We start from the raw sequence: 17,067 nt of genomic DNA, 5'->3' as shown, positions 1-17,067 counted from the left end.
AATCTCAAGATAATTGCACTTGTTCTGTTTACCTCACATGGTTGATTTAAGAATAAAAGTGATAATGAGTGTGAGACTACTTTCCTTGATGTCTGTCACTGTCGATTAGTTATTCACTTATTCAATGTTTTTGAGCTCCTAGCTTATGTCAGCTCAATCTTAAGCACTGAGCACATCAAAATGACTCAAAAATATAGATAATTGATCTCAAAGCCTAAAAGAGATATAGAAAATATAAACATATATAATCAAAACTGTGATCAACTGAAAAAGTGCATGAATGCTATGCAAAAGAATAAGAGTATAAACTTAGCTTGAACTCAGGAGGTTAGCTTTTAAAGGAGGAGGAGGAAAAGATGGAGAAGGAAGAAGAGGAGGAGAAGAGAAAGGGTGAAGGAGGGAAGGAAGAAAAAAAAGAAAGGGGGGAAAGGGAGGTAGAGAGAAGGAAGATAGAAGAAGAAAAGGAGGAGGAAGAGGAAAAGGAAGAAGGGGGGAAGGAGGAGGAAGAACAAAAACTAAGAACAAGAAGTCTAAGAGCAACAAGAACCAGAATAGAAAAGCAAGAACAAGAACAACAAGCAGAAGTAGAAGAAAGGAAAGACATGGAAAGACAGCTATTCTCATAGAAGGGCATGAGGCATATTGTCTTGAAAGAAATAATTTTGAGTTACATAAGAATAAAGAAGCAAATAGAAGAGGGTAATGTTAAGATAATGAGGCATTTATGTTTGGGGTGTGTGTGTGTGTGTGTGTGTGTGAGAAAGAGAGAGAGAGAGAGAGATGACAGGTCAAGTGAGATAGATTTCTGCTGAGTGTTATGGGATGTCATCAATGCATATTAAGCTATTCATTGACACAGCATAAAGCGTTTATAAAGAAACAGTTTAATTCAACATGGAGTGTATTTGAGGTCTCCTTTTGCACTAAATAATCAATCATGGAGTCAGACTTGACAAACAGTCAGGAGGAAAAAAAAAGCAGAAACAAATACTATTACTTTAGGAATGGCTAGATGAAGAAAAATATGCGCTATAGTGTAGATGCAAAACCAGGAGTTAGGAAAAAAAACACAAGAAATAGCTGAGGTTGAAATTTTGAAATTTTGTGTTAGCCTGAACTAAGAAGGTATGTTGATGAAACTGGGTCTCCAAATTCTCAAATAAGTCATGCTTTGGTTTATATGACCTGCCTCCAAAATGAAGGTGCATGGTTTCCAAAAGTGATTACATCTATAACAGTGGTTCTCAAACTTCCTCATGTTGTGGTACTCCCAACCATAAAATCATTCTTGTTGCTACTTCATACCTGTAATTTTGCTACTGTTCTCAATTATGATGTGAATATCTAATATGCAACTCCTGTGTAAGGGTCACTCAAACCACTGGTTGAGAGCCCCCTTTCTAGAGTTCCTCCCTGTTGAAAGATAAGCATGTTTATAAAAGAGCCCCATACCTGCTCCTGCTACTTGACAATGTGGTGTACAAAGAGCCACATTCAAGTAGAGTCCAAGCGCTCAAACTGCTATTGCTTTGATCATAGACACCCAATCCCCAGGGCTGTTAAGAAGTCCATCAAAATCTGTTATATCAGAACACACAAAGACAGTCACCTTAGCTCAGTTTATGATGTCGCTTAAACTCTTCCTGTGAGTTGAATTAGCCCAAAGCATTTGCATGGTGTGTTTCAAATTCAGAAACTTTTAGACATTATCTCATACCTTAGCATACCATGCCTTAAACTCAAGACTCATCAGTTTTTGTGAGAGGGTCCATGATCTACAATTTCCAAAATCCAAAATTGTTTTTGTAACATATTTGCCATCAATGGTTGGCATAAGATAATTGAGTTTAGAAGAAAAAGCCAACCTGAGATAATTTGTGGTTTGATGTCTCTGCTTCTTCAGTTAAGCTTGACAATTGCATGTTTCTTGATAGTGCTATAAACAGATTTGATTTAAAACACCTTCTCAAATATCTTTAAAAAGTCTTCACTCAAGGTGCCTAAAACCTCAACCTAAGACTGTAGTTGCATATGGGCCTGTAATTCCTCCTGGAGCCCTGGAGCATTTGACAATCTGTGTTTGACCAGCACACATACACAAAAGAGTTCTATATTTGTTTTTGTTGTATTTTAATTACATTTAGGTGGAGAATGTCACAACAAATGGTTAGACCACCAATCTCATCTCATTTAAGAAAATGAGATGTGGTTCAATTTTAAATGTATGTTATTTTTGTTTATCCCTTTGTTTGGTTCACTTTGTTATGTTTTTGGTTTGGTTTGGTTTGGACACAAATAACTAATCTTATAACTATTGCTCAACAGAATCATTTTCAGTTTAGTTCCAGTTGTGCTAGTGAGAAAAGATATGCCCATAGGAATTACAGGCATGCTAAACCAGTATACCATGTGCCTGGTGACACAGGGTGATTAGAGTTGGAGTAGCCTACATTAGCACCTTAGGTGTCTTTCTTATGGAAATGCAGGAACAGGGAACAGGAGCAACTGCACTTTTGGGGGAAAAAAAAACTTCTACCATATTTTCAGAGTTAAGAAATCAAAAATATGATAAATTTTATTTTCAAGTGATCTCAAACATCTCCAGAAAAGAATCACTATGAGAATTATTATCAAGAGTGTGAACATGGAGGGCAGGGATTCAGATCAAGCTGCACAGAGATTGCCTGGCTTATAAGAAGACCTCAAATTTAATTCCCAGTACTGGAAAAAAAATAAGAATCTAATGATAAACCAAGAGTAGGCACATTGAAGAAATTCACATGCACAGAATGGGTAGCAACAAAACAATAAGGAAACATAGAACAACGTCATAATGGCAAGAATCTCTGAATGACCTATTCAGCTCAGTGTGTCTACCTTTCTATTTAGTGATATGGAAACAAGACTGAATCAAAAAGTTAGATACAATGACCAGGATGGGATTGGCAGCTCTAGTCTTAACAAATTTGATGAAAGATAGATCTAGACTGACTAATAAAATGACAAGAAATATCACAGTGGCATAGTGTGTGACTGTTAGTCAGTGACAAACAACATTTGAGAACAGTCCCATATAGTAAGTCATCTAATGATATTGGAGCTACCTGATCTTGGTGCGGACACTATGTGATGTTTTCATAATGATAAAAGAGCTTATTAGTTCTGAACCCAGATAACACTCCTATTTGTAAACTTTACTTAGAAAGTAACTTTACTATTAATAAGCAGTTGGTATTATTCTAAATACCTGTATGTATCAATACCTCAACTGTAAACCAACCTAATACATAATCTTCCAGATAATCCTAACAAATGTGAAAGGTCACACACAAAGAAAAGTCAAATAATTTGCCCAACAAACAATTTGTAAGAAATACTGGAAAGAGAGGCCCATTGGACACGCAAACTTTATATGTCCCAGTACAGGGGAACTCCAGGGCCAAAAAAAATGGGAATGGGTGGGTAGGGAAGTAGGGGGGAGGGTATGGGGGACTTTTGGGATAGCATTGGAAATGTAATTGAGGAAATTATGTAATAAAAAATATTAAAAATTAAAAAAAGAAATAAAACAGAATTCTAATCCCCAGAGCTCTTATAGAAGCATTTATAGCCATGTTTATTTCCAAAATAATAATTATTTGTATTGTATTTTTCAGTGTAAATGAAATAAGTTTCGCATTCTAAAGACAGTATTTTGAAATAAAGAAGGCACTTTTTAAGATACACAACACACAGTAAGAAAAGATAAGTGATTTTTTTCAATCATTTAGCAAGAGATGGGCAGGGCAAATTACAGGAGGTGCAGCTCTGGTTTAGAGCTGAGTCTTCATTGATAGATATAGATATATAGATATAGATATATGAAGGTATATTTTTTCTTGCTCATCAATCCAAGAGTTTGCATCCCATAGTGATCAAAGACCAAGACCACATTCTGTGGGATGATACAACCCTTTACTTGTTTGTGCCTGTCTTCACTTACTTTGACTTCATATCACTCCTTGCTGGACTATTTTTTAGTTTAGTTTTGTGATTATAATATAATTACATCAATTTTCCTTTCCCTTTTCTCTTTCCTCCTTCATACACCGCTCCTATATACCCCTTCTCTCAAATTCATGGCCTTTTTAAAACTTAATTATTGATATATATATATATATATGTATATATATATATATATATATATATATATATACATACACAGAATTACAGCACACTTGCTGAACATATGTGTTAGATATATCACTTGCCAACTCTCTGGGGTTTATTGAATAATATTGATTAAAACCTACATATTTGATTAATACCTACATATTTTCACATGACTATACTCAGAGGTATAGTAAGAAGAAAACTGGGAGCAACAGAGTGGTCATAATCAATCAATGAAGCATATGCAATTACTATTTAAGTTATTAATTTTAAAGTTACAATTACAATATATTTAAAGCCAGCTTTGGGCTGGGAAGATAGATCAGTCAGAAATGAACCGGAAGCCTAAGCACAGAACCTGCTTATCCCCAGTAGTCAAGCATCTTCATAAGTTTTCTTATTCAATATGTTCTTTATTATATTACAATCTCAGATAAATTAAAAGTATCAAAATTTAAATGTTATATCCTTGCGACTAACTCAAACGGATAGAATACAGGGTGTGTTGTAAGTACTATGCACATTTGAGCAAAAAGTTGATTTTAATAACATTTTTTGGAGCACATAAAGTTTTACTTCTATATTATCCACAGGGGACCTTATAGATTTAATACTTTTTGCTGAGTTAATTAACAAGATCCATATCCCATTATAATAAACCTCTTGGCAAAGGCAGCCAGCAGTCACTATCTTATTTTAATAACTGAAATATTTTCTTACAGCGTATCTACCAGCAGAGCCAACCCTACAAATTTGAGTCCCTTACCTAAGTGCTGACTATGCATTGTCTTTAGACAGACCTTGCTGCTCCTAAATCTAGGCAAATCAAGGGCGAACAGAACTTGTGCAAATGCTACACTGAAGAATTCAAAGTTGGGAAACTTGAACAGATTATTTCAAATTTCATTGTTGCCAGCCTAAACACTGTGTACTCATGAATAACATATATTAGTCCATGGCCTAGGTCAGTATATCTCCTTTATGATTATTTGTATACTTAGCAGATATACAAAAAGTCCAAGATGCATAGAAATGAATTTTAACATTCATCTTTCTAAGTTTTCTGTATTTTCTTAGAGTAAGTGGATCTTCTGTTTTTACTTCTTTATCTAATATTATCATCTGTGCAAATTCCTTACATATAAGCAAGCCTACACAGACTGCTATGAATGTAATTATCACAGACCTTCATGGATGCATTTATTTTATACGATCCTCCTTTTTTTTTTTTTTCAATCAAAAGCATCCATTTGCCTAGGAGATAAGTTTATGATATTCTAAGGAAATAAAAGGGTAAATGGGAAGTCTGGTAATGTTTTATCTTTTCTGCACAATAAATATTTGCAAGAAGGAATTTTTTTTTTACAAATAGGGTTGATGCTTGGAGAAAAGATTTCTCAGTTGTCCCTATTCCCTCCTGCCCTCAAAAATATATTATGAAATAAACTGGAAGCAAAAGAGTCATAAAATAGAAAAAAATTATTTTTCATTCTTGTGGAAAGAGATCTGTGCTACACGAGAAAGTAAGGCACCTGAATTACAGAGTGAGGCTCCCTTAGCCTAGGCAGATGATGAGGAAAGGATATAAAGGGACTGGGAAGATAAAATGGACAGGTGCCTGCACTGGATGCTCTTTCCCAACAGAGTTCACAGCAAACTTCTTGAAGTTCTAGGAGCTTTCTTCCCTGGAGTCCCACAGCACTCTTTCTTGAAGACTCACTGCCTCCATCTTTAGTTCTCCAGTATGGATCTCTGCAGTTCTGCATAAAGGAAATGTGCTCTGTGGCAGGACTGTTCTCTTGTTGCTAGTGGGAATGTGAAAGAATTTCCTTGAGAACTTCTCTCAACCCATCCAAGGAATATCAGTTTGATTCTCTAATATAGAATGAAATCCAGGAATGTTTTTTAAGGTGGTCAATGTAGAGTTCATTTAAAGAGAATTATTTACAGGAAATGCTACCTCATCTACACCTGGACTGAGTAGAAGCATGCATGGTTGAGAGGAGATGGGATTTCAAACTCATTGAAAGTAGCCAGAAATGCATTTTCTAAACCTTAGGATTGATTTGCAAAGGTCAGCACAAGTAAACTTGGTCTAGGAGGAAGACAACAGGCTGCCACCCCGTGAGCCATTTGAACTAAGGCACAGGCTCTCTCCACATATCACTTAGCTATCTTGACAGAGGTCAAAAGATGTCTTCTCTTTAGAATTAAAAGAGAGGATATGAAACTATTTTTATCACATGCAAACTGTACAATGTAAACGGGTTCATTATAACATTTCCACACATGTGTTGAGAGCTCTTGGTGCTGCTTCTAGAAATTTGGCATTTGTCACTGGACTCGTACAACGAAGTAGGCTCAGATAAGAATATTAGAAACAATGACCACGAGCTTTCTTTATTACTCTGCTGAATTACTACTTTATGTGATCTCTTTGCTTTCTCCTTTCTTCATTACTATCTTGTGTGATCTCCTTGTTTACTACTTTGCTTGATTACTTTGTCGAAAAACTGGCCATGTTCTTTAGTTGTACCTAGAATGATATAAAAGCAGACTGGCAAAGAATAAAACTGCTTCAGTCTCAGTACTGGCTGGAGTCACATTATAATTTTGTCTAATTGTTTTTCTTCTTCAATCCTCACTCCCTCCCTTGAGACACTGTTGACTGACTTAGCTGGCTTGGTCACACCTGTATGTTGTATATCTTTTGATCAAATGCACTCCCCACCCCCTGTATTATTATTTCTTTTACTGCCTTCCTGACTCCTATCAAATCTCTAGTACTCTCTTTTTTTTTTCAAATTAGTCCAAATATTAATGAAATACTTATATTTCTGAGTCTGATTTATTTTGCTTAACATGATGATCTCTAGTTCCATTCATTTTTCCTGAAAATGGCACAGTTTTTTTGTTTTTGTTTGTTTGTTTGTTTGTTTTGCTTACAGTGGATAAAACTCCTGTGTGGGGGGTGGGGGGGTGTATCTTGTTGCAGTTACTGCTTTATTTCTGTAAAGAGATACCATGACCAAGGCAACTCTTATAAAAGAAAGCATTTAATTAGGGACTTACAGTTTTAGAGCTAGTTCATGATCATCATGGCCATAACAGACAGGCCTGGCCCTAGAGGAGTATCAGAGAGCTTTACATGCTGATGTATAGGTAGAGGCAGAGATACTGAGCCTGGAGAGAGCTTCTGAAACCTCAAAATCCACCCCTAGTGACATACCTCCTCTAACAAGACCACACTCTATAGTACTTCCCAAATATTTCTACTGACGGGAAATCAAGCATTCATACATAGGAGCCTATAGGGACTATTCCCATTCAAACCACCACACACACACTGCATGTTCTGTACTCACTCATCTGTTGATGGGCATCTAGGCTGATTCCATAACTTGGTCAGTATAAGCAGTGCTAAAGTCAACATATGCATTGTATGCTGTGGCTACTCTAGTAATCTAGTAATCTAACTTTGAGTCTTTTGAGGGATAGCCCTAGAAGAGTTATGGTTACATCATATGGAAATTCTACTTTTAATATTCATTTTATTTTTAACATTTTGCTCATGCATCCCATGGTAGTTTGAAATCTCAATCCTCCTGTCACAGACTCCTGATGCTAAGATTACAAGCATGTGCCACTACACTCGACTATTTTCAGCTCTTTGAGGAATCACCTTGTTAATTTTCATACTGACTGTGCTAATTTGCATTAGCATCAGCAATAACTCTGGTTTCTTTCCATGACCATACACACATTCCTACATTTGTTCTCCATGATTCCTTTTTTGTAATTTGTGAATATAAAAGCTTAATAATCTTTAAACTAACCAACTACTGTTGTTAGCTAAAAATTAACATGTCACATTAAAAGGCTATAGTCTACTATTCTATTTGAAGAACATTGATACTATCTCTACAGCAGTATTTTATAATCACCAGGAACATTTTCTTGGCAAGAAAATAAACAAGAGAGAAAATTACCTTCACTGGAAAAAAATAAAACTCAGACTATAAAGAGGAAAACAGCAGTAATCAGTGATATTTTCACAGAATATTTTATATTCCCTAATTCTACAGGACCAACTAAAATGTGAGATACAAATTCAATTTATCACAAAATACAAAACATTCTTGCTAAACACTTACTATCACTGTGTGTTGTGCTTTTGACACATCTTCTCATAAAATATAGTATATATAATTTACATATATGCAAAAACACACACACATATATATATATATATATGTATATATATTCATGTCTGCAATATGTAGGAAACTATGTTAGGTAAAGAGTAATAGACTAGATCTAGGCAGATACTACTCCTAGTTTGACTTCTCATGAAGAATAGAGATATGAAAGAATGTAAGCTAAAAAATAATAAATAAGATTATTTCAGTTCATAATAAACACTATCACAGAAATATCAAAAAGTCAATAAAATCAAAGTAGAAATATATTCTTTATTTAGGGCACTGAGGATAGATCTTCAAGACAAGAACACAAAGTTGAGAAACAAGTGGGTTACACAGAGAATGTGCTAAGCAGAAGAGCTATTCTGTGCCAACTGGAAAGGGCCAGGAGGTGCTTGAAGTGGTCCCAAAACTGAAAAGAAAATGACAGTTGTAGGTTGGCAAGAAAAAGGGAGTACAACACAACATCAATGTTACAAGACATGCGCCAATGATCATATGAAACCACTTTTTGTACCACGCTGAAGAAATGCATGCTTTATTAAAAGCTCAGGAGCAATCCTTTGGAGAGGCTCTGTGGTTTCCCACTGTTGATGCTACTGGCTGGGTCACTAACCCACAGTGGGGGTAATGGCAACCTCAGCAGATAAAAGCTGTAAGGCATTGGGAACACCCCCTTAAAGTAGATAGTACGAATCAGTCTTCTTCCTCTCTCTCTTTACTTCCAGGATACTGTGAAGTGAGCATCTTTGCTTTATCATGTCCTCCCTATCATGATGATGCATGGTCTCCTCACTAGCCAAACGAACTTCCTTTTGTTTAACTTTTTATTGGTTTCTTTGTGAATTTCACGCATCATCCACCCCTGTCCTACAGATTCATCCTCCACCCTCTCCTTGTACTCACCCTTCACACTTACACCCCTAACCAAGAAAATAATATCTCTGTGGGAGCTATAGTGTCACAGGGTGTGCCAGGATATACCCTTTTGCCCACACTTCTTCTTTGCTTGCAAATGTTCATTGCAATGACTCGAAACTTCTAAAACTATGAGACAAGGTAAGGCTTTCCTCCTTGTAATTCCATTTGTTCGTGCATTTTTTTTCTCAAAAACCAAAGGCTGACTGATACACAAGGTGTACAATAAGGAAAAGAAAGTGATCCAGCTATGAAGCTGAGAAGGTCAGAGTTATAATGGTGTGGACACTGGATAGGGCTGGCACTGAATGAAGAGACGGATTTCAGACCACAGGGACAATCTAGAACCCAGTCAATTAACACAGCAGTGCTGCAGCAGGACAGAAGTTGAAAAATCACTATTACTAACGATTTTTAGTATTTTCCCTTGAAGGAAGGTTGAAACAATAATAAATGATGATTTCTTTATAGTTAAAAAACAATCATTTAAAAGAAGTACATTTCAGATAAGTGTGGAGAGTTGAAGTGTAGATGAATGGCATATGAATTAAGCATGAAACTTAAAAATGCACAGGAGGCCCTTGGCTACAGGCTTCATGACTAATGACTGTCAAAGAAAACTGAAAAGTTAATGAAAATAAAGAAAACTTAATGCAGTCCCAAACACCATGCCACAATGGGAGGTGGTTTTGTCCTGGGTATAAAATTCACAAAGGAATGTATAAAAGAAGAAAGCACATAGAAGGTATACAGCTTGCCCAAAGGTCACATACATATTAAAAAGTATACAGTTCAGTTCTGTTCAAAGACAAGCCCTAATTCAAAGTAAATCAAACCAGGATTGTCATTGAATTATATCAAACAAGTGAACACATGTATTCTGGGCCAACGGATTACACTTTTCTCCTGTAACTTAATCCAACTTAACTCTAATGGCCCAAGGATGGCAGGTTATGTGTGTTTGTTATACGGCTAATTTAGACCATGATGAAAAAGAGAAGTGCTTTGTTTCTCCCACCTGGCTTATACTAACTCTTACTAGTATTATATACAGCAAAGAAGCTTGGTAGCCCCTGAACTTCAAGTGGCTAATAATGTGATAGTACTGACCACAAAATCAGAAATATGCCAATGACCATTGCTGGGTTTTTATTGGAATTTGACACATATTGAATCACTTGGGGTCCTTGTGCTACAGAAAGTTGAAAGTTAATTCTTTAACATTTAAATCAATATAACTCATAACTAATTGATGTCATTGGGTAAAAGTATTTATCCAAATATTAAGAACATGAAGAGTTTGCTGTTTTATTATGTTTTTGTTTTGTTGATATATTTAATCTAACCAAATATATCAAAAATATTATTTACCACAATATTTTTAGACTAAAATCTTTATAACTCAGTGTATCTTAATCTCATAGTATGTCTCTACTTGAGAAAGTCACGTTTCAGGAGTGTGGCTCCAGGCTATGTTCCTGGGCAGCAGCAATCAAAGGTCACACCAGTTGCTTCTTTCACTTAGCTGACCCAGGGAACGTTTCCTTTTTTTTTTCTTTTTTTTTTTTTAAATTAGATGTTTTCTTCATTTACATTTTAAATGCTATCCCCTTTTCTAGTTTTTTCTAGAAAGTCCCCTATATCCTCCCCCCACCCTGCTCCCCAACCCACCCACTCTGCTTCCTGGCCCTGGCATTCCCATGTACTGGGGCATATAATCTTCTCAAGACCAAGGGCCTCTCTTTCCAATGATGACGGACTAGGCCATCTTCTGCTACATATGCAACTAGAGACACAAGCTCTGGGGGGTACTGGTTAGTTCATATTGTTGTTCCTCCTATAGGGTTGCAGATCCCTTTAGCTCCTTGGATACTTTCTCTAGCTCCTTCATTGGGGGCCCTGTGTTCCATCCAATAGATGACTGAGCATACCTTGGATTCTTGACAGCTTTATTACTGACTCTTAAAAGGAGGTGCCTAGTTAATCTGGTCAGTGTAGAGGACTTCCTGAAGCTACTTTGAGTTGTTTATCTTCCTGTTAAAGGAGCTTCCTGTAGGATGGAAAGCTTTAATCTAGGAGGAAGCTTCTACTCAACACTCTGGAAAGGGGGCAAGTGAGGATGGAGTGGCCCAGTAGGTGGGATGTTGCAAGCCTGGGGATAAGATTGGGGAATTGGAATTAGAGGAGAGGAGGGATATTAAAGATCACCCACCCGATTCCCTGGCCGAATGGCCATCAGGTTTTCAGCATTTTTTTTTTAATTTAGAAATGTTAATAAGCTTTGGAAAAGCTATGTAAAAGGCTAATAATAACTTTGATTTAAATATGTCATCCTCCTATCATTTCATAACCCTTTTGAATATGACTATAAATGTGGTTTGACTGACAAACTTTTTGAATAGGTTTTAAGAAGTTTCTAGTCTTATGAGAATTGCTATAATCGCATTTCTAAGAACTTTCAACAATATAAAAACAGTCTACCTTGTGGGAACACAGAGATAAAAACCCACCATCTTCCTGAGAGTTTTAGGGATTATATAGAATCATATACCAAAGACTTTGGGAATATACAACACTGCCTAGAATAGGTTATAAAAATTCATTTCTCATATTACCAAAACTTTAAAACTGAGATGTTCATATTCAGAATTTTATTATCCAATTTCCAGAAACTGAAAAAACTCTGGTTTTGATCCAATAACATTGACATTCTTCATTGAGCTGTAATTACCACAGTAAAACTCAAAATTTGAGCCCCTCAGATACAGATAAAGAATTGGAATATATTATGAACAAAGTTTGAACAGATTGTACTGGTATACACAATAACCTATTTTTATAAATTGATATACTTTCAAGTGTAATCCAATGGCCTCAGTCTGAACTCTCCAAAATGCATATTCATAGGAACAAATATTTCACACTTGAAGCACAAAACATCTCACAAAATACTTCAAGCTTTGTTATACATTTAAGGAATAATTTATATGAAAAAATGTACATCTAAAAATTTCTATCCATTCCAACTTCCTTAAGTTCATACTATTCTAACCAATGTATTTCAAGGAATAAGCCTGCAAAATAAAATGATTGTTGCTTATAGTGCAAAAGTCATATCCTTAAAAATTATCAACTTAAATTTATATAGATACTTCTAATGTACAAACATTACAACCAAACTTGTTCCTTATCAAGTGACACCTTGCAGATATTGAACTTAGTGCTTATAGTCTGCCCTATATCACATATAAGAAACACAGTCATGCCTCTATGGAATCTTATTAGCACCCCTAAGAAGCAAAAGCAATACAGGAACTATTTGGTTTTTCTGACTAAAGGCAATGCAAGTGATTCAGTAGCTACTGAGCTTCATTTTGTTTTTGTAGTAGGAATGATGTCTGCACAGGAGGCTGCTCTTGACAGCAATGCACTCAACATAAGGAAGATGTTTTTTCACACAGGTGTTGTTTGTCCCCCAATTTAAACAGTTTTAATTTCATACTTTTAAACTCATTATAAATAGTGATTACATCCTCTATGTTTTCTTATCTCTAGAGAAATATGTATATATATATATATATATGTGTGTGTGTATATATATATATATATATATATATATGTGTGTGTGTGTGTGTGTGTGTGTGTGTGTGTGTGTATACAAAAGCTGGAATGAGTTAGAGACATGTCACTAGGACCCACAATTCAGCCAAGAACGGTGTGTGTGTTGTTTGTTCTTATAATTTAGATTGAATCCCAAGAAATGCCCTTGGCTACAGATTTCCCTGATAGAAAAAGTATTCATAAAAGGAAGTAGTGGATTTCTTGCTCCGAAGCCTTCTAAATACAATCTTTTTCTTTGTCCGTGACTGTGGACAAATGGCTTTGTCAATAGGTAAGTAAATTACTAGACCCAGCTCCACAGTAATGAGAAAATCCTATAGTCAGTCACCACAACTCTGCTATTATTGGGTAGTCACAAACTGTTTGAGGTGATCTTTGATGATTCAGTTACAGCTACCACCCACTTCACAACAGAAAATTATAATTCAATTATTATAGATGTTTCTGTTTAAAATGCTATTTACCCATACATACTGAAATCAGTTCAAGGAACAGCTGCCTGGGAGGGGGGGGGGTGTTCTCTCCTCACAATGCCATTTGTAGAAAGAGACCTAATTTGAATACCCAACTACGAAATACATTCATAATAGATTAGCCATGGATCTATATCTGTTTGGCTGGAAAGCTAACCATTATGATGCTTGACTATGTGAATAATGGTATAAGTAATATAGATGAAGTGTATGGAAAAGCTACATTAGTGTCACCTTAAAGTACAAATAGCTCAATTCACATGACATGTATATTCCCCACAATGCTCTTTATTATCCTACTTGTTTAGAGGCCATTGTTTTGTTGAGGAAAAACTTGTGAGCTGGACGTGGTGGTGTACACCTTTAATCCCAAGCACTTGGGAGGCAGAGGCAGGCGAATTTCTGAGTTCCAGGCCAGCCTGGTCTACAAAGTAAGTTCCAGGACAGCCAAGGCTATACAGAGAAACCCTGACTCAAAAAATCAAAAACAAACAAAAACCAAAAACTTGGGGTGAGATTGGTGTATTAGCTGTACATTTTTCATTTATCAAGATTAAAAAATCTGTGTGTGTACATGTGTGTTCATCTTTGAAACAATATCCATACACGATAAAAATGGACTCAGCAGGTTAGCAAGTTCTATTTGTATTTGTACTTGACTCAGCAGACTATATTTGTATATTTGTGCATGTACATGCACACACATATTCAAAAAAAAGAGACTGTTAATTTGAGAACAGGGATAAATGGAAAGGTTTCAAGGAAAAGGAACTAGGAGATGGAGGGAGGAAAGGATGAGGCAAAAGAATGTAATTCTACTTCAATTAAAGCCATATTCAAAAAATAAAAAAATACCTTTAAAGAGAAGTGATAAAGTACAGTATTGACTCACTAGAGATTGCTAGCACAAATTAATGATTTTAATAAGAGTCATAGTGAGGAATGTAGTAGATCCCCCTCTGATGTTTCTCTCAAGCAACCTCTTTGTACTGAGACACAGGCAGGAAAGGAGCACTGACAAAACAAAGAAGCAGGCTTCAGAACCAAGCAGCAGCAAGGAGGCCTGAGGAAGGCCAGCAGAGGTAGAAAGGAAGTGAAGAGACATTTAAAAAGTGCTAAGCATGGCAGAAAAGAGAGCAAAATGTAACCCAAAAAATGGCCTACACTAGATCACATAAGAACAAAATTCTTCTCCATGAAACATAGCTGTCAGAAACACAATTGAAAGTCAAAGTGCTCTTTTAGAAATACACCCCAAGTATACTTTTTCTTAACTTCTTAACATCTTGAATTTCTCAGGCAAGCTCTTATCTATGTAGAACAGCAGATAATTTTACAAATTCCTCATTTAGAGAGAATAAGAATTTCAGATGATATGATAGCTGGAAAGAACCCATATGCCCCTCAACAGAGGAATGGATACAGAAAATGTGGTACATTTACACAATGGAGTACTACTCAGCTATTAAAAAGAATGAATTTATGAAATTCCTAGGCAAATGGATGGATCTGGAGGGCATCATCCTGAGTAGATGACCCAATCACAAAAGAGCTCATATGATATGTACTCACTGATAAGTGGATATTAGCCCAGAAACTTAGAATACCCAAGATACAAGATACAATTTTCAAAACACATGAAACTGAAGAAGAATGAAGACCAAAGTGTGGACACTTTGCTCCTTCTTAGAAATGGGAACAAAACACTCATGGAAGGAGTTACAGAGACAAAGTTTGGAGCTGTGATGAAAGGATGGACCATCTAGAGACTGCCATACCCAGGGATCCATCCCATAATCAGCCTCCAAAAGCTGACACCATTGCATACATTAGCAAGATTTTGCTGAAAGGACCCAAATATAGCTGTCTCTTGTGAGGCTACGCCGGGGCCTAGCAAACACAGAAGTGGATGCTCACAGTCAGCTATTGGATGGATCACAGGGCCCCCAATGGAGGAGCTAGAGAAAGTGCCCAAGGAGCTAAAGGGATCTGCAACCCTATAGGTGGAACAACAATATAAACTAACCAATACCCCCAGAGCTCATGTCTCTAGATGCATATGTATCAGAAGATGGCCTAGTTGGCCATCATTAGAAATAGAGGCCCCATTGGTCTTGCAAACTTTAGATGTTTCAGTACAGGGGGATGCCAGGGCCAAGAAGTGGGAGTGGGTGGATAGGAGAGTGTGGGGGGGAGGGTATGGGGGACTTTTGGGATAGCATTGGAATTGTAAATGAGGAAAATACCGAATAAAAAAAAATATTTAAAAAAAAGAAAAACAATGGCCTACCCACACAGGAGAAAGGCTGGTCTCCTCTTGAGAATTCGCATAAGGTGCTAAGTAACCCTCCCTCCACCTCAGGATCAGTGTCACAAATTTATCTGTGTTCGCAAGCAAAACAGGCAGTTCTTTTTGTGGATGCCATGTGTGTAATTAGATAATTATTCTTTCTTTTTAGGATAATTAGCAAGAATTTTATATATGGTTGGAACTGTGACTTATAAAAGCACAAAACCACTAAGCACACAAACTGAAGGGCATTCCCCAACACCCTGTTACTTTGCTGTGCCCTCATTGTGGAGTGCTAGAAACACTGAAGCCACCTCCAGGCAAAGTCAATAGACATCTTCCATGCAGTTGCCTCCTTCTCATCCGTGGTTGTTAGCTGGATGTCTCCTAAGGTGGCCAGAAACCATCTATTGACAGAAGCAAAGCCTGAAGCCTTTATCCTCTGACCTGAAGGACTACCCTCTACGCCTAAATCCAAACCATGCCTCATTCTTGTTAATATTAAGTAAGCAAATTTAACACCCATTGAAGACCAGTCTCATGGAGTGTAAGTACCAGAGTAGCTAGTAGAAGTAAATAGACTTCTTATTCTAGAAGGCTTACTCTGGATATAACTAAGGCTATGTTAACTACAATTACGAGGAAAATATGAGAATTATATAAAAATAAATGATAGATTTCTGAACATTTCTTTATTAGACTATGTTATAAATAGTTAAAATCATGTTTATCTACCTTCAAACTCTTTGACATTTTTAATTGGCTTACCAAATAATAGGTTTCTGATTAACTTACTCATATTTTATTTTTATTAAAGGATTACACCATTCCCCTTTTGTCTCTATGCCCAGCCATTCCTATTTGAACCTTTCCACCCTAATCTAACACTTCTCTACCCTTATTGGCTTACGTACCACTGTCTCTTTTCATAGTATAAAAGCCCCACGCACTGCCACCTGGCTTTCATGGGTAGGTACCCAATTTAAAGATGCATAATTAAATAAATAAATCTGATATATATATGGTTCTGGATCTAGATTTCCTCATTAAATGTAACATTTTTTTCAGTTCCAACCATTTATCTGAAAATTTTGTAAATTTTCTTTATACCTGAATAATTATGTACCCCTTCTTCATTATCCATTCATCAGCTGATTACAGATGTAATTAAATCTGAGATGATTCCATTTTCTACCTATAGTGAATAGAGATGCTGTAAACATGGATGGGCAAATGTCTCTGTAATGGGTCACAAATTCCTTAGCATGTATGCCCAGGAGCTGGATGGCTGGGACATACAGTAGATCTGGTAATCTAACTAAATCATAAAAGAGAGTTTGAAGGCAGATACACTGCATAGTTAGGCAATGCCTATCTTAGAAGGAACTGGTTACTAAACAAAAACCCCAGT

General features: G+C 36.4%; 1 long non-coding RNA gene across 17 annotated transcripts in view; it reads right to left on the bottom strand.

Annotated features, from left to right (window-relative positions):
- The window catches only part of LOC147005611 (uncharacterized), a 139,762-nt gene that overhangs the window by 24,381 nt on the left and 98,314 nt on the right, over positions 1-17,067 (bottom strand). For 6 of the 17 annotated variants that reach the window (XR_015046719.1, XR_015046724.1, XR_015046729.1 and 3 more), the window contains one exon: positions 16,767-16,851. The exons of the other annotated variants lie outside the window; for them this stretch is intronic. This is a non-coding gene — a long non-coding RNA (uncharacterized LOC147005611). The remainder of the gene's footprint in view (positions 1-16,766; positions 16,852-17,067) is intronic. 17 annotated transcript variants of the gene reach the window in all.

The sequence above is a fragment of the Mus caroli genome, unplaced genomic scaffold (assembly GCF_978045245.1).
Source record: "Mus caroli unplaced genomic scaffold, Mus_caroli_1 scaffold_3, whole genome shotgun sequence".
Lineage (NCBI taxonomy): Eukaryota > Metazoa > Chordata > Mammalia > Rodentia > Muridae > Mus > Mus caroli.
This window is presented reverse-complemented; position numbering and strand designations above follow the sequence as displayed.